Genomic DNA, 19,632 nt, shown 5'->3' with positions numbered 1-19,632 from the left:
ACAGAGAAACCCAACAACATATGTAGAATACTTATATTTTTCCTCAGTGCTCATGTTTCTAGATTATTTTTCCTCCAACGCTAATAAAATGACATTTGATTCAAAGTGAGCACTTTTCACAAATGAAATGTAACTGGGACCCACATGTCTGCATGTCACTCTTTAATACTTTGCTAGGTACTTTTAGTTCATCTCTGAATTACCTGAGAAATTTTCTCTTGTACCTATAATAATATGTAATCATGGCTCTTTAGCGGTTGCTTTTTCAATGATTTAACTTCAGTGGTCTGAAGTATATAAACTCACTAGCAAGAAAAATACACATGCTTTAGTTAAAAACCTACAATCTACCAGGTTGGAAATCGCTGTTGATTGTCACAGAGCCGTACTACGCTGTCCTTCAAAATGCAGCACCAAAGTCACCCATTTGGGTTTACCATACTATCTACCCCTGGTCTTTGAGAGATGGCATACTTTCAAATATTCCAGACTGGCTCACAACGCTGTCATATGTCACATTGGATTACCTTAGCCAGCTTGTGTTATGTTACATCAAGGATGTGACTAACATTAACCACATGTAACACAGCAAAGCAATATTGTCCGCCAAGGAAATTTCTAAATGGCATGGTTTTTAGAAACCAGAATTTTAGTAATATCTGGTCATTAAGGGGGGAAATAAAGATCCTTAAATAATTTTAAAAGAGATTTCTATTTCTTTCTGTTTTTACTCTCACTTTCAAAGGAGTTTGCAGTTGCAGGCAAATTACAACTTTGCATGCTAACATTCTAAATTGAACATTGTACAGAAAAGAAAATGACTTGATACATCACAAGAATTTTCTAACAAAATCAACCAAGGGTTAAATTTACCTTCTTTAGAAGACATTGTACAATTAAGTGTTTGTAAATGAAGAAAATAATTTTAATGAAAGAGAAAAACATGCCACATACTTGAACTACATCAGATGCCACCAATCACTTTTATTTTTGCAAACAATTACAACTTTACATTTTTCAGGGATCATAAGGAATCATTTCATTTACCAACAATGTAAAGAAATATTTTGCATATGAGCAAAATCAGATAAATAATGCAAATTATGTTTTACATAAGTAAACCTGAATTTGCACAAATAAACAAATCTATGTATTGAGAATTCTGTTAACACTACTAAGAAGCTAGTAATATTATCAACATTAATAGTTCAGTAAGACCCTAGTACTCTATGAAGCATTAAAGATACTAAGACTCTTAATGAAGACCCTGGATCTTATCAGCAATTAACAGACAGCAAAATGGGCTTAGTAGCTGACACCTATAATCTCAACACAGAGAATGTTAGGGAGAGAGAATGACTATCAACCTAAGGCAAGGTTGAAATACATGAGTTCAGGTAGCCTAGGATAAGGAGTGAGACTGTTTCTTTTAAGTAAACAAACAAACAAATACAACGACAGAAACAGATGCAGAGGACTCGGGTTCAGTTTGTGCCCTGGTTAAAACTGGAGTCACAGAGCAGCCTGCTTCTTTCCTGAAAAGGAACTCTGCCTAAGGTTTAACTCCCAGCCCCATTCACATATATGCAATCTTAACTAGTGTTAGAACAAAGACAAGGAACTACTATATTAGAACTTGCTAGTAGTTCATACCTGTTAAAATCTCTTATTTCTAGAAAATCCCATCTTCAACCACTTTGAAATCTCTGAACTCTTCTTGTCTCATTTCTCCATCTTCCCTGGATTTGCCTTGTACTAGACTCACAATAACACATACAAAAAAAAAAAAATGTGTTCTTGTTCGCATTACCCACTCATATCCATGACAATTATTCCAATTAAAGAAAATTCCCTGAGCCATATATTTTGGAACCAAATTAAATTTAAGGTTTCTGGTGTCAGCATGGCTATACAGTTTTCTTGTTACTCTGTTTCTTCTTGGTTACTAACACTAAAGTGGTGTCTTTCCACAGAGGATCAGTTTGCAGATGGCATGTTGGGTAAGGTCTAGAGACATATCTGACTGATAGGAGGAATGATCCTGGCACCTGATAGATAGTGGCTCAGAACATTCTACACCCTTCACAAGGCACAGGAATGCCATGAACAGAAAAAAAAAATCCTAGGCCTAAAACCAGCAAAGACGAAGTTAAGAAAAATCTGATTAACCTTTGTTCATACCACCTATGTGTCTTTGCATTAACGTTTCATACAAATAGGTGCTGTTTAAGTATTTGAAATTTACATCCAAATACCTGTATAATAAATATATCTACTTGAATGTCCTCAAGCCACTCAGATTCAACTTATTACAAACTGCTTTTTTTTTTAAAGTCCTCAGACCCAACCATGGTGCTTTCATACCACCCACTACCTAGTACAAAAGTCACACCTTCATTTGTCCCTTTCCATTTTTCTTCTTAATTACACGCCATGGTCATTGCTAAGTTTCACCATTTCTACAGATTCAAGGTCATCTCAGATGCACTGATTTCCTTTTAGTCTAGTGTCAAACAAGGGTATGTTTTCTCGATTGTATCTCTCACTTCCTCACTAGCTTGGTATGGACACCTGGGCAGTTTTAGAAGCAGTTATCATAAATGGTGGAGATTTAATCAACCTGGCTCCTTCAATGACTCCACAAATAGAGGTCCTCCTACGCCCACCAAAAAAATATGTTATACTCTAAAGCGAAATATAAACTTACTTTATTGAAAGTAACTACAATTTTATGATTTGTTTTTTGTGTTTCTCTCTAAACAATTATTAATGTCATCAAAAATATACTATGCATTTACTGGAGGGATGGGGAAAGTTTAGCTGGATGGACACTTGTCTTGGATACACAAGATCCTATGTTCAACCCCATAGCGCAACAAAAAAATCAGTTTCATAAAAGTTTAGAGGTAAAATGGGTTATCTGGTAAACACTGACAGGCATAAAGTTCACTTCATACAGAAAATTAGTTGCATGGTGTGGACATTGGTAATATATCTGGTCTGGAGGGTTTCTTCCAATCTCTAAAAGGTGAAAGATCACAAATGGGAAATATTTGCAATATTAACAACTATTCCCATATCTAATTATTTGAAAGTATAAATTACTAGGAATTTTTATGTTAATTAGAAAAAAAACATTTTTATACTCAATAAGCCTAGTATAGTACTTAAAATTATATTTTTCAGAAAGCTTTAAAATGATTAAATCTAATGACCTAAATTTCATTTACAGTAATATGTCCAAATATGGTAAAACATCTATGTTTTCCCAAAAAAACATAGATTTCCATTTATGCATTTATTTCCATTCTTACATTATTAGTTCATATAAAAAAATTATAAATGAGCTACATGTCCAGCAAAAAGACATATATTGGGGAAATTGTGGCATAAAATGCTTTGTTCTATTATTATTCAGCAGTTTCATCTATGGTTTTGAAAATAATCAGTACCATACTTTAAAAAACACTGAATTATAAGGTCAGGGAAAGTGTTCTATAAAAACCAGGAGTGTCAGTATCATCCTGTGATATCTGTGTGTGGTTTGTGACCTTGTGTTTATTTCTCTATCTCTGTATATTTATGGGTATCATAACTCTATCATGAGATTTGTCCTGGCTGGCTTTCCTCTTTATATTTTGTCTGCTATAATTAACAATATGTCCACAATTACTTGTTTACTTTTTAGTAGGCTAACTATGAGAAATAGTTGAATGCTAACTATGAGAAATAGTTACATGAAATTTATCATGTGTCTGTGATGAGGAGTGTACTGAGGATATACTTCTTCTAAATCATGATGTATTATTTCTTTATTAGTACTCGTGAAAAAAAAAAAAAAAAAAAAAAAACCTTTTCCGTTCTAGTCATAGTGGCAGTGTTCCTGGAAAAGAATTTAATGTTCGTCTTGAGCTACAAATAAAGGGATTGAGAATTCCCGTTTTGGCTGCTGGGAACCTGAGAATCTAGGCTAGAGTGTGTTTCTGACCTGTGGACAAAATTTGGGACCCACATTCTGTGTCCTAACTTCCAAGTGGCACCCTTCCTTACTTTTCATTTGCATTTTACTTTTTATCAGATTTTAATTATTTATTTGAATTTAATTTATAATATTCTAGAGCTGGAGCTTTGAAATAGTTGCTTTAGGGGACAGGAAAAAATGTGACTTTGAAACAGGATGATGTCACATTGAGAAGCAGCTAGAGAGGAAAGGTCAATTCCTTAATGATGTAAAAAAAAAAAAAATCAGTGTTCTGAGTTTAAATTAAGCACATATTGACAAATTAGCAACACTCATACTTCTTTGTATTCATTTATTGTACACAGAGATTCCAGTTCTTTTCCCTAACCACTTCATTTATTTTAATCAGGGTTCCTCACTGGCTTACAAACTATAGACTTCATTATCACGAGAATCTTCATGACGCAGGAAGCCTGCCTGGAGAAACTTGTACATAGATTGCACCAAATTTAATTGTTTGAATGGGACACTTTTCATTTATGTAGAATTTTGTTTTCAGTAAAAGAGACAAGAGATTGCCTGAGGCCAGATCTCATCTCTAGGCCTTAATGGTTATTATGCTTTAGATAAGCTACTATTTACCTCACTTCCCTCCTCTCAGCAAATTAGGAAGAAGATTGGCTGTTCTCCTAAGTGTGTGTGCTAAAACATGAAATGAACGGAGATGTGTAGAAATACAAACAAAAAACAACAATAAAAACACTGAGCTTGACCCTCCAGTAGCACTCTTTGTGTTGGCTGTTGATATCACCTCCTTGCAATTAAAATATGTATTTGAGATGATTGATACGAGCTTGCCATGAGAAAGACATTGAACCATGTAGGCTTTAGGCACAGAATTGGCTTGTGTCATTTGCCAATTATCAATTGGAGTGGCCATTACTGCTAAAACACCAAATGCCTACTGGTGTTCACAGCGGGAAGATGAGCTAGCAAAAGCACCCATTAGGGTTTTGTTTATACATCCAGTGGGAAGAATGATTTGTTAGTTTAAAGGGAACCTCCTGTGCTGATTACAGGTGTCAGCACCTCAAGTTTGGGTTGTGCTTAAAACCTGCTGTGAGATTCAAGAGGGAAGAGCCCCAAGACTAATTGTTTTCTCTCAATAATATCTTCATTTACAACTCTGTTGGTTGCTTTAGGCTCAAGAATTTACATGAAATAAGGATGTGAAACAGATGAAATGGTTCCTTATTGCCTGCATAGCTTCTGAAAAAAAAAATAGCCGGTCTTTCATAATTAGATGAGTGGTGGATTTATTATATTTTTCTCTTATGGAAACTAGCAGTTCAATTTGCCTGTGCAATAGACTACAATGTTTAATTCTTGTGAACATGGCCAGACATTTGTTTTTCAGATAGAAAATGAAGGAATTGAATTAACACTAAATCAGAAAAGGGTGTCTGAAGGAACTCACCAAACGTGCACTAGCTTGAAAACAACCTCTCAAAACACTCTTTACACATGTTAGAGCATTGTAGTTTCCACTGAATTTTATCTCTTTTGTGGGGGTGTGAAGAGAGAGACAGATTGGAAGGAAAGGTGAATATATTCCTTCATGAAAAAAATGATAACTTGTGATCTTGATTTCTATGAAAGTCAACAAAATATTATTTTTTCAAGTAAACAAAATGCATTTTTTCAAGGTGACTTTATAGACATGCACACTTTAAAATCTCATGACAGAATTATTTACTATTATTTCGTAAGCAGTTCTCTAGGATTCAACCCCCAAGGCAATTCTCCACAATATTTTGGAAACTGCCCCCCCCCCATCTTTTAGTGATTGATGACATTTTATTGAAGGAATAGAGGTGGCAGGCATTTAGGAAAGAGGAAGAAGGAAAGGAAAACATAGAAAAGAAGAATAAGAACAAAAAGAGGAGGAAGAAGGAAGATGGGGAGCAAAAAAGACGAAGGAGGAGGAGAGGAACAAGGAGGAGGAGGGGGAGGAGAAGAGGAAGAAAGAGGAGGAGGAGGAAGAGAAAAAGAAGGTAGAGGAGGAGGAAGAGGAGGAGGTGAGGATGGAGGAGAAAAGAAGGGGAAGCACCATAATCACAGCATCTCCTCTTTAGGCTCTCAACAAACTGCAGATCTCTATTTTATTGACTTTAACTTTTGGGACTCTAAGCTCAGGCTGTAATAAAATAAACAACCCAGGATTGTCTTCTCTGTCTAAGTTAATTTGAATCAGAATACAGTATTTACCTTTTCTTAGAGTTTGTGTGATTCAAGGTTAGTCTGTTTTGGAAAGACTGAGTGAGGCTAAACTAATCCTTCCCTGGAGCCCATTAATAGGAAGCAGGACTACACTCAGGTGCCCTTTTCTAAACTCAAGAGACAAATTAAGAATTTAAATGAGGTGAAAACTCCAAAACTTGATTCTCCTAGTGACTTCTTTTGTTTACACAGAAACACTCTAAAAAAAATAAAGCTGACATCACCAGGGTCAAATTTCACCAGTTTAGCTGATAAGCTTCGCAGAGCACATGCTGGCTCCCTGTATCCCTGCTCTTTTTGACAGCGTGTAAGTGATCTACGGGCAATTCTCCCTTTTAACAAACAAGCCCATAGATTTGAAAATAGTGGATAGAGGGACAGAAGCAACAGCTTATCAGACAGAAAACTGAGTGGATAATTTCATTGATTTAATACTCGGTATCATCACATACTGTGAATGTTTTAAGTGTCCTTTAAGCCTCTTCCAGAGAATGGAAATACACTTTCACTGCATATGCAAATGTGCAAAGATCTGTAACAAAACAGCCTTTTTTTTTTTTAAGTTGTGCAATGACCACACTGTTAGAAATCATTCACTGCTGCAGTCTTCTCTACAATGAACCCCAAACTATGAGTGAAGGTGAGCTGGATCATAGATAGAAATTCTTAGAGTAGTTTTAAAATCTCGTCTTGATCTTTTACATTTTCATTTAACCAAAGAATTTTTTCACCAGTGACTAGAAAATTTCTTGGTTCTGTGAATTACTCATAAAATGGCATTTTAATGCATTTCTGCAATATAAAAAAATACTTTCAGAAATGAAGATTGTCAATCATTTTTATTTAGTATATGTTTTTATGCTAAAATAATTGCCAATATTATGTTTACTCAAACACCTCGATGACAATTCTGTACTAGGTGGGCTTCTCCTTAAATTGTATTCCTTCTAATGTCTGCTTAGTTAATATCATTTAAGACTGTGAAAGGTCACAAAACCACAATGGCCACTTCTTGGAATCATATATGTCCTTTAAGAGCTGCCTACAATGATATGTCCTTCACAAGCCTTCTGAGGTCTCCAATCAGAGCATTTGGGCATTGACTTCTTGTTGTATATCCTACTTCTCTCTGGTACTTCTTGACAATTACTTATGCACAATCTCATTGACTTTGTCATTTTAAAACCCAGTGAGAGGCTGTGATGACCAGCTACCAGCTTTAATACTTTTCCTAAATTATTTTATAAGCATTCCATCTCACTTATGGGTCTACTCATTCTACATTAGCTACATTACTTTAAAAAGCAATGTAGCTTTATCGAACAAGGTTAAATTTCTTGATGAGATCAGAGATCATACAATCATCCTAGCAGGATCTTGCTTGGTTCAGTTTTCCTTCTTATTGCCTTTATTCAATGGAAACATTAAACCATCATTTATTCAATTCACAGAGAACAAAAAAGGCACTTGAAAAGGAATTGTAGTGTTTGGTTTATACCATTTCAAATCTAATTTTTTTTTTTTTTTTTTTTTTTTTTTTGGCTTTTCGAGACAGGGTTTCTCTGCGTAGTTTTTCGCCTTTCCTGGAGCTCACTTGGTAGCCCAGGCTGGCCTCGAACTCACAAAGATCCGCCTGGCTCTGTCTCCCGATTGCTGGGATTAAAGGCGTGTGCCACCACCGCCCAGCCATTCTGTCAGCTCTTATGGGAGGCTTTACCTTCATATAGAATTGAATGGTGGATAAGTTGTGGGGAAGGCTGGAAAGGCAGGAGGAGGGAAGAGGGGGATCTGTGATTGGTATCTAAATGAATTTAAAAAGTCTTTAAAAAAGAAAAACAGCATCTACTATCAATAATTTTGATAACTATATCAAGGACTATGGGGGTCCAGCCCCTCAATAGTACCCTCCCAAGGTCTGGGAAGAATCTACAACCAGCTGATAATTAATCTTTGATGAATAGAAATGAATCTATGTACACGAACCTCCTTAGTTCATATACTTTATTATTCTGTGATAGTTCTCTCTCTACACAGCTTCTATTCTGCTCTCATGTCTAGCTCCTTTCTTGCCTGATTTCTCTCTATATTTATCTACTGTCCCCTCTAGGTTCTATCTTAATTCCTTCATCTAGTTCTGTCCCTTCTAGGTTCTCATCCATCTAGTTCTTTCCGCTATCAGCTCCTCTCCCATCTCCTTCTCTCTCATCCGGCTCTTCCTCATCTTGTTCTTCCCCATCTGGCTCTTCCTCATCTCCCATCTCGTTCCTCTCTACTCTCTTCTAGCCCTTCAATCTAGTTCTTCCCCATCTCAGTTTGTTCCTTTCAAGTTCTTACCCATCTAGTTCTTCCATTCTCTTTTCTCTTCTCCAATCCGTGCCATGGAAGTCCTGGTATAAAAAAGGGAGGGTTCTTGCTAAATTGTGTAAAGCTATTACTTAACGTCCACCTGACCTAGGAGGTGTCTCCTTGTGGAATTTACCTTAAGTCAGGAGACTTGCATGTGGGCTGCTATCACTGTTAGTGGGTGGTGTCTCCTGTTAGTCCTTGGAAGTGGCTAAGGGAGATTTCTGATTCTAGAGAAAGCCTTTCCTGAGGCTGTTCTCCAAAGTCCTGGAATGTGTATGTCCAGAGAGTGATCAGTCCACACTGTTAACCCTTCTTAGGGAAAAGTCAGTTGGAAAAACTATGAAGGCACACATGATTTTCATAACAGAAAATAGCTGATATATAACAAGCCAAATAACACCAAAAACTCCTTGGAATTTGGCTTCCTCTGGAGGAATTCCCTGATCCCTCCAGGTAGTGACTTTGCCATAACCAACTGAGTTCTTATGATATACTCCTGTGACCTGCAGCATAACTATGTATGCTTATCCTGTTAGAGCATGTTGAAATCAATAGTATCTATCTGGTAAATATCTTTTCACGGCAATGGCAGCATCTTTACTTCTCAAGAAATCTTTACTGAGGTCTTAGAATGAATTCTATATATTTACTATAAACAACTTAATAAATTTGATATGTGTTCATATTCATCAAACCATCACCAAAATATATTGAACATATTCATCAGTCCTGATGCCTTTCAGGACCACATTGAATTCTTCCTCTCTGACTTGTTCCTCAACCTTCCATGATACACTCTACACCCCAGAACTTCATGTTTACCTCCTATTATAGAGGAGTATATTTTGTATATTGTTTTATACAAGATTTTACTGTTTTAATGACATGCAATATTTGTATATAGAAGATATAATACACACATTTCACATGAGAATAATGACCACATCAGAGTTATAATCACTTCTTTAATATTTATTCTATGTGCCAGGAAACATCAGAATTCTCTAATAATTTTGAAATATATGAAAAATTGTTCCTTTGCATCTACAGACATGACGGTTCATGAGAAGATAAATATTCAAATTTAGGAAGACAGTACAGTGACGTCAAAGGGAAATTGGAGAGAATTTTAAAGACTTGGCATTGTCTGATAATTTGATATGATCTAGCTAGAAACGAAAAGGCCAAGATACAAAACATAAAAGCGCAGTGCATTTGTAGAGCAAGGGAAGATCTGTGGGTTGAAGCATGGGGAAGAGGATTGTGATTGGCAAGAATGGAGAGCAGACAAGAAGAGAAATGCTGTTTCACTAAGAAGACTGAAGATTTGGAGGTCAGAGACAAACATTTCCAGATCTGTGCATTTGAAAGCAAACATGGAATTCTGAAGAGTGGGCCAGTTAGAAGAAAGATTGTGAGCCAAAGATACTGAGGAGGCCAGGCCACAATCAACCCTGTTGTCAGCCCAGAAGTCACATACATACAGGTAACAGCAAACTGGCTCAGCAGGTTGTATTTATATATTTATGCATAGATGTGTATGTAATGACAATAATTAAAGAAAGAGAAACCATGAATTTGAGAGGGATGACATGGGATATGTTAGAAATGGAGGAAAGGAGGGAAATGATGTAATTACATTTTAATTTTTTAAAAAAAGATGCAGAGTCTAGATGAATGGTTTAGTTTCCAAAGACAGAAACATTCTACATGATATATTTTGAGAAATACTTTTAAAATCAATCCCCCCTCCTTCCCTCAACTCATTCCCAAAAGGACCAAGACATTTTCTTTATTAATTTTCAATGAAATACCCTACTTAAGGAACATTTGAACCCTTATCACCTACCTATCCTTTTAGAGATTTTTTTTTCCTCTTAATAAGAGGAAATCCACAAAACTGTGAAACTCTTAGCACAGGCTTTGGAAGCTCAGCAGAGGGTTTTCATTATACTGTATATGTCCTGAAATCTGGGGCCCTATTGTCTTCGGTAACCCCATTAAGTAGGAACAATTATTCTTGCTGTGCACGACAGAATTCCCTAAGCAAAATGCACAGCATGTGGTCTGACTGGAACCAGTTGCCTTAATAAAGAAAAAAAATGATTAACTTAAAGTGATATATGGTGTAAATTTATCAGTAATATTACTGCCTGGGGTATATAAAAAAATCTATCATTTATGACTAAAAATTGTAAAGGGGCCTTTTCCACAAATTTTATTGTTCCATAAGAATGAGCAGTAATTTCACAGTATAATAAGGTGGCTAAATGTATGTTCTATCAAATCCATCTTAATATGTCCCATACCCTAGAAGGAGCTGAAATGTATTTGGACTGCTTGCTTCTTTGCACACATTCATTCTGAAGGATAGGATGAATGTAATCCTAAAAATACTTCCTATACACTGCAGAGATAGGTTGCTATACAGCAATGGCTGCTAACTGGCTTTCTGTGTTACCTGAGTCTTTTCAAAACATACATATACACATATATATATATATATATATATATATATATATATATATATATATATATGTGTGTGTGTGTGTGTGTGTGTGTGTGTGTGTGTGTGTGTGTGTGTATGTGTGTGTGTATAGGTATACATATACTTATATAATAATCTAAACAAGTCCAGTGGGGTCAATTGTTTACATTCTGCCTCTTAATTAATATATTTATACCATAAATATTTGCCTGTGTTATGTGTGAGATATGAAGGTTATCCAGAAAGACTGACTTTCTAATAGCTGATATTTTTATCATACGGTTAATGTGATCTCCAGGATTTAAGGTACTTGAATGACTTCCTACTTCACAGTTTCTCAGCATTGGCCCTGTCACCAAGTAAAGAAGGCTGGTTCTTTGTGACAGAGGATTGCGCTGCACAGTGAAAGAGTGTAAACACCCTCTCTGTTCTCTACCCACTAAATGCTAGTGCCCCTCCCTACTTACAAGAGTGTAAGTTGTCTCCTTGGTCATGGGTGGAGGGGATCAACCCCTTTGGAAGTGTTGTTCTTTCCAAGCAAGGGACAAAATGCTTTAAAAGCAAGTCTTTAATCTCTAAAGAGTAAGAACACTCTAGGAGGTATTACAATATCTGACTACTTCATACAATAGAGTTATAGTGATAAAGACAACCAGGTACTGGCATACACCATACAAGAAAAAAAATGGAATTGAATGTAGGACCCAGAAATAAAACCTTAAATCTATCCCAACTTAATTTTTGACAAAAGAAGCAATGATCTATTCTGGGGAAAAAGGAACAGCCTACACAATGAATGGTGCTGGCAAAACTGGATTTCTAACTACAGGTGAATTAAATTAATTTCTATCTTTCAACTTGTACAAAAATCCATTCCAAATGGCTCAAGGATCACAATCTAAAATTCTAAACACTGGAACTTTCAGAAGAAAACATCTCTCAAGAGATCAGATATTGATAATACTTCCTACAGTGTTCTTGCTCTTTAGGATTGTTTGGGCTATTTGTGGTCTTTTGTGGTTCCATATGAAATGTTTTGGTGCTGTTTTTCCACAAATATGGGAAATATGAAACAGGTAATTTTAGTACTTATCTCAATGATTCATTAAATTAATTTTGGTAGTATAGACATTTTCACAATGTTTTTTTCTGCCTATCCAGTAACACGGAGTGTTTTTTCTACCACTTAATATCTCTGTGATTTCCTTTTTCAATATCTTGACATTTTTTCTCACAGAGGTCTTTCATTTTTTTAGTTAGATAAATTTTGGGAGAGTTATTTTGATGGAATATCTTCCTAAGTGCTTTCTTGGTATTTGAAACCCAATGTTTATGCTGCTTTTATTGTTCATAATAATTAATTGGAATCAAAATAATTGTCTATCAACAAATAAATAGATTACATACACATACACATATACATATATAAACCCTTTCCAGGATTAAAGAAAGATGAAGTTAAAAAATTTACAGGAAATAAGATGGACTTAGAATTTAGCCATGTATATGCATATATATATATATATATATGTATATATATAAGAATTTTATAACATGAATAAAAGAGAATAAGAAAGACTAAATATAAGGGGACAGGAAGGACTGAATGTAGGTAATTGACATGTTATGGAAATAAAGCTAATGATTTTTCTAGTTATGGAATTCTGTCATGGAATTTTTGTTGTGGGTGGTGGAAAATGCATAAAATTCATTCAGTACTGAGCATGTAAAATCTAGAAGAAGCATCACAGCTTCAGTTCTGAGTGCTTATTCTAACTAGTCTATTGAGTTATATAGGCTTTCCTCTGCTCCCTTCTCATGAGTCTCCTACACACTCATAGTGGAACACCAAGTGTTTCCTGCCAGGGCCTTGGTGCTCTCTGGAATGTTTACCAAGATATACAAATAACTTTCTATGTTTTTGTCTTTATATCTCACCTAAAAGTCACCTTCATAGTGAGAATTTACCATTTCTTGAAAGTTTTATTATTTTAATTTTTCTTATTTATAGTTGTTTTAATATCAGTAGACTTCTAAAACTTCTGTAGCACGTATTTATAGTCATTTTGACATACTTACCACACTAAATGATAGTTTAGTTGCCTTCCTTATAGTTGTATCATTGAGTCTAGCATAATATTTCATCAGGGTAATTGCTGAATAAGGATCCACTGGAGAAGGAAGGGAAAGTAAGAAAGTAACAAATGCTCAGGTACCTTCTGTAAAACTTAATGCCCTAGTAGGGGGCAGGGCTCTCATGCTCATTAATTTTATGTGTCTAGGAAGATCTATCAAACCATATCAAATCACTTTGTATTTCTATTCGTTTGCTTCTAGTGTGTTTGGCCTAAGAAACATAAAGAAGAAATTCTGGCAAAAAAAAAAAATTTAGAGCCAATTATGTGTAGTATTCCATTTTTAGAATTTATCCAACCCTTTTAGAGATCCACACTCACAACATTCAGAACTATTCAGAAAAGCATAGTGTTATTATTGTATTTTGTTAAATAATTGGTAAATACTAAAGATGTGGAAGCCAGGATAAGTTAAGTAAAGAAAAGAACATGCCCTAAATCCATACCTCGAGTCCTGCATTTTCACTGATGGAAACAACAATACCTCAACCACTGTTACTTAAAAAGAAAACATTGTACTGTAGAAGCTGTGATTGATTTCCTGTGTGGTATTAACTGCAGAGTTTGATTTCAGCACATGTGGAAAGCACCCCCTAGTTCACAAATCCCATTCAATTACCTAGAAAAGGAGCTTCAGACCTGCAAAGTTATGAATGGATGTCCTTTTCTGATAGTTCTTGTCGGATTATCTTCTCTGGGGGCTCCTGTAACCACTGGGAAACATGAGTTGGTAGTTCTGAGCTTACTAACTAGGGGTTGTTTTTGACACATCAGTTTACTATTTTGAAGCAAGCAGGGTAGGCAGACCCTTTATTTTAAGCTCAAACTTAACTTTTGGAAATACATTGAGGGGAAAATTTCAGAGTATTGCTGCCTTTAGGCCTGTCTATCTTCACATCATGACATTTTTCAGGAGGACGGGTGGGCTGGAAGCTGGCTCCAGCTAAATTCTTTTCAGTGCTATGCATTTGAAGGGTGGAAAGTGACAATTCCTATCAAGCAGCTGTTTTGTTTTTTTCCTTCTCTTGCCAGACTCCAGGGCAATCACATTACACTGAGTAAAACCACAACTTGACTGTGGACCTTCCACTTAATTTTTCATACAAATTTAAGGTCAGGCTGTGGTTTAGCAACCTCAGAGGCTCCCGTTACATAGACAAAGTTGCACACAAGTGGCTACTTTGAATGATCTATACCTGTTACCTGACAGTTGAGAGACAGACTAAAGAGGGCAGGAGAAATGGAATTTGTTTGGTGTGATGCTTTGTATTGTAAGCTACAGTGAACCTTATGAGACATCAGGTATTATTTCCTATGCACTTGAAAGGCCTGTTATTATGCAGAGGTGATATGTTTGAGTCATACTTTTTGTATAAGCATCTCTTCCTTTTAGAAGCATTTTTAGTTTTCTATATACATTTATTTAGACATATTTATAATAAACCATTATGGAAGGAGAGGTATATGTGCTTTGGAAGCTAACATTTTTATTCAGGTGCCAACTATATGTTCTATCTCTCCTTTCTTTTGTGGGAGCACATAATTTTTTAAGTAATTGAACAAAAATATCCACATATTATATAACTGATTTTGAGGAAACATCCAGCAATTGTTTACATTTTAAAAATAACCTTGAAATTTTTTTTCAAAAGTGTGGGCGTCCTTTTTCCAATTATTCCTATGGAGAGTGATAGAAACATTACTCTCTGCATGTGTTGTGAACCAACTCTTGCACTGTCCTCCAGTCTCTGGGTTAACATCTTCCATGAATTCCCTATTTGGTGCCTGATAGAGTCCTGAACTCTATGTTTTCCTGATGACTAGATTTGCCCTTCAGTAACATTTGCTCATCAATAGTCTATGAAATGAGGTGACGTTTCATTGGCAGAAACAGATTGAAAACTTGTGTCTCCCACTGTGTCCCATCTGGGCAAAGCTCCCAAATGCCATTGTTTTTCCTTTCTATTAATCTTACAAAGAAATGTTAAAACTGAAGGGACTGACCCTGTGTTCAAAGTTATCATCAGAAACAATGAAGTCATAGGCTTCTGTTTTCAATAATGCCTCATAAAACACAGAGCATCATTAATCATAAATGACTGCAGATTTCCTAGACCCCGGCATTGCTATGGGGCTTGAGCATTTTTAAGGGTCGTATAAATTTGAACAGACAAGAGTCTCATGACATTGCATAAAAATTTAGCTGTGATAGGAAGATGAAACAACAGTTGAAAGCATTAAATGCTTAAAAACTGAAGATAGTTTTATTGCATTTCAATAAAATATTAGTCTGATTTTCAACTACTTTTAGTTTTTATGTTCCACTAACATATCAATCAATCAACAAGTATTTATTGAGTGGTAACAATGCCTTCAGCCCCATTTAGCAGTACAGGGAACACAGAGACATGAGAATTCCATTATTTAAGAAACCTTATGTGAAACATCTGAGTGCATGGCTCTGTGCTTTGGAAGTTGCCCTCTGGTTTATGAAGACAAAGAAGACATAATTCCTTTCTTCAAGAAATCTAGATCCAAGCCAGGCGTGATGGTCAACTTCTGCATTCACTGCTCTCAGGCTGTTGAAGCACGAGTGTATGGAGTTCAAAGCCAGCTTGGACTAAAAAAAAGAGACTCTATGTGAAGACAAGATAAGAAAAATACAGAGCTATGTCCACTTAGGACAATATTTCTGCTGGAAAAATTAACTGCCCATGTTTCTTGTTCTCAAGCCAAAACAGTGAAACATGGAGACTTCTCTGACAATAAAAATGTGAGGAACCCTCTCTGCAATTCACAATCACACATGGCAGTGAAGAAGTTACTTCTGCCGTAACAGCAAAGGGAATCCTACTCCTTTCTGTTTTTATCTACCTAAAGATAACTGCAGAATTCACAGATGAGGGACACAGTCCCTAAGACTCTCCCTCCACTTGATCAGCCAGTCACAAGTCACAAGCTGCTTTTATCTATACTTCTGGCCAACCCCATATAAACCAACGTTGTGCAATGCCAATGATTTGGTTTGAGTGATATACTTGAAAGGTACACAGAATACACGAGGCATGCTTATTGATTTATTATAAAGAATACAGCTAGAAAGAGGCTGGGGTGAGGTGTAAAGGAAGTGTACGGGGAACTTCTATACTCTCTCATCTGCTGAACTTGCTTCCAGAGACTTTCAAATGCCTGTCTGATTAAAAGGTCTCTGATCTTTTCTATGTGCATTGTTTTTTAAATTTTTAGTTTCCTTTTTATCTAATTTTTTTGTGATTATTATATAGTGATATCATATTTCTCTTCTATTTCTTCCCTTCAAACTCTCCTATATTCTTTGCTTTCTTTCAAATTCACGGCCTCCTTTTCCACTAGTTGTTATTATATGCGTATATGTATACACAGGTAGACGGAAGGTTCACAGTCCCTCCGGGCCCCATGATCCTGACAAATCTCTCCTTCTCTTGGTCCCGCAACTGCTTATAAAATAATTACACAGAGGTTTATATTTTAATTACAGACTGTATGGCCTATGGCTCCGACTTATATTAGCTAGCTCTTTCAACTTAATTCAACCCATTCCTATTAATCTATGTTTGCCACGTGGCTTCCTGGCTTACCGGTACTTTCACAGCTTCCTTCTTGAGTGGCTAGATCATGTCTTCCCTGACTCCACCTTTCTTCTCTTTCTATCTCTCTTGGATTTTCTGCCTGGCTGTAAGTTTTCTTGCCATAGGACAAAGCAGCTTTATTTATTAGCCAATGGTGCAACACATATTTGCAGCATACAGAAAGCCATCCCACAGCACTCCCTGTCTAATCAAAAAGGAAGGTTTTAACTTTAACATAGTAAAACTAAGTATAACAAAACAGTTATCAAGCAGGAATGACAGTTACCGTATCTAGTCTATTTGTATTTGGCAAAATTATAAAATATTCTATCATCTATCCTATTTTTGTGAGTCTAAAGTTTTATATCTAATTTGTCTTTTATCATGACTAACGAAAACTATAACTATAACTTTCTAGCCTTCAACTCCATCAAAGACCCCAGAAGGATAGATTACCTAAGTAAACAGGAAGTTCATTGTAAGCAACTTCCAAAATTCTAGAAATGACAGAAACATCTGACTGTCTGGACAGTCACCCAAAGTTCTTCTGTAATGTTGGGGCATACGCCTTCAGCCTACAGGCCGAGAGTCACTGGCAGACTTTTTATTGAAGCAGGAATTTTGAAGGATTGTCTTGCCTTTTGGCAAAGTTTGTCAGTTAATTTCCTTTGTGTCTTGCAGAATGTTTGGCAGTCCTTTCTGTGGAGTGGGAACCAGAAGGACCAGCTCACCTTGTTTTGACAATGTTCAGTGGTCACCTTCCCATGGGTCCTGTATGTCCAGTTTATACAACATATTGTCAAGTAGTCCAGGAAAGAGCAGTTTTTTTTTTCCCAAATGGCTAACTTTTGACATAAAGAAAGCAAACTCCATGTGGAGTTTCTTCAGTGTCTATTATCTTCTCTGAAGTAGATTGGTGCTGCCAGAAGCATACATGTCTCAATGTCCAGAAAAGTCTAAGTTCTTAAAACCTTTTAAATGCCATATTCTGTAGGTCTTTGAAGTGTTTGAAGATTATCTACCTAATTGAAATATGCCTTTGTGTACCTAAAAACTTAACTAACATATCTATAAGTTTGAGTATTATAGATGATTATTAATCTGTCTTTCTTAATTGTATATTATAATTTTAAATGAGTTGCATAAACATAATATCTTAAACAAAAGTAGAAATATACATATAGCATAACAAAATTAACTTTAAATTTGTATCAATAAACTAAAATTTATAGCAATGGAAAATATTTCAAATTAATTACTACTTTTTAAAAGTAGATTCAGTAATCTACCTTTTTATCCTATCATATCTATATGCCCTTTTATTCTTTAGAAAGAGATTGCATTTATAACCAACCCAATTTAAATAAAAATAAATATTTATAAACAATATTGTTGGAATTTGGGAGTAGCACTTCATACTGCTTCCTGCTGATTGGGGGCACTGACAATCTTATGGGGATCCTAAGAAAATTTGGCTAAGAAATTCTAAGAAAGACCAGCTACAACCTGTCAAGGTTCAGGAGATCTCATTTGATCAAATCTGGTCCATCTCAACCTGGAAAAAATCCATAGCCTCTTGCTTCCTGCAGAAACAAAAGCAGAGCTCCTTTCCAAAACAACAAATCCTTAGATCCAAATTTTGAAGTCAAGATACTTTTAAAATAAATATATTGGTTTAAGTTAGCAGGCTTTACAATCAAATGTCTTTCAGCAGTTAGCTCATTAACAGTAAAAATTTTAAAGAAAACACAACATACACAATCCAGACCCTCTGTGTAATTTCCGTCTTCGTGTGGCTCATTTTCTTTATATTACTTCACTCCCTTTTCTAAGGACTTTATTTTATTATTTTAAAACTATATATTTCTTATGACTGTCTAGACCTTCTTTTTACTTTCCCAAGCCTGTGTATTTTTTTATACATATTGTAAAGCATTTAGAGCTTCCCCCCCCCCCATCTGAATCTGTCCTTCTGTTTATCTGCAATCATTTTTTGACCAGGAGAGAATTTAAAGTGCTAAGCTGTGAGGCTAGGACAAAAGCGGTAGCCTTGGCTGCTGGCTCGCTCTGGCCCCTCAGCTTTTTAACATGGTGGAGGTATGTTTACTGTCAGCTCTGGGAGCCATGCTCACCTCTAACTCTGGGAAGCAGTGGGTCTATGTCTCTATCAAACAGCCTGTAGCCTAGAAAACTTTTTTTTTTTTTTTATCTATACTAGCAAAAGGTAAATCCACCACACAGCACACTGTGTGACTTGGAGATGCCTCTGTGTACTTCGGCGGGAATCCGTCCTGCTGTGCTCAAGCTTGAGTACTGCTGTGTCTGCACCATGGCCTGCATGAGAGACACAAGTTAGGAATCTGCTCTTAGCTACACTTATAATCTCTTCTTAAGATCTCTCAGGTTTTAGGTGGAAACTCTTGCTCACCATGTCTGAGCACCAAATGTAGGTTCTCAGTTCCAACCAGCCCGCAGTCCTGACAAATCGTTCCCAACCGGTCCTGCAGCCACTTATAAAATAATTACACAGAGGCTTATACGAGATACAAACTGTATGGCCAATGGCTCCTGCTTATATTAACTAGCTCTTTCAACTTAACTCAACCTATTTCTATTAATCTATGTCTTGCCACATGGCTTCATGACTTACTAGTGCTTTCACATCTTGCTACTTGGGTGGCTGGATTGTGTCTCTTCTGACTCTGCCTTTTTTATGCCTCAGATTTCTTGCCTGGCTGTAAGCTTTCTTGCCATAGGCTGAAACAGCTTTATTTATTAGCTAATGGGAGCAACACATGCACACAACATATAGAA

This window comes from Peromyscus leucopus, chromosome 18, assembly GCF_004664715.2.
Source record: "Peromyscus leucopus breed LL Stock chromosome 18, UCI_PerLeu_2.1, whole genome shotgun sequence".
Taxonomy (NCBI): domain Eukaryota; kingdom Metazoa; phylum Chordata; class Mammalia; order Rodentia; family Cricetidae; genus Peromyscus; species Peromyscus leucopus.
This window is presented reverse-complemented; position numbering follows the sequence as displayed.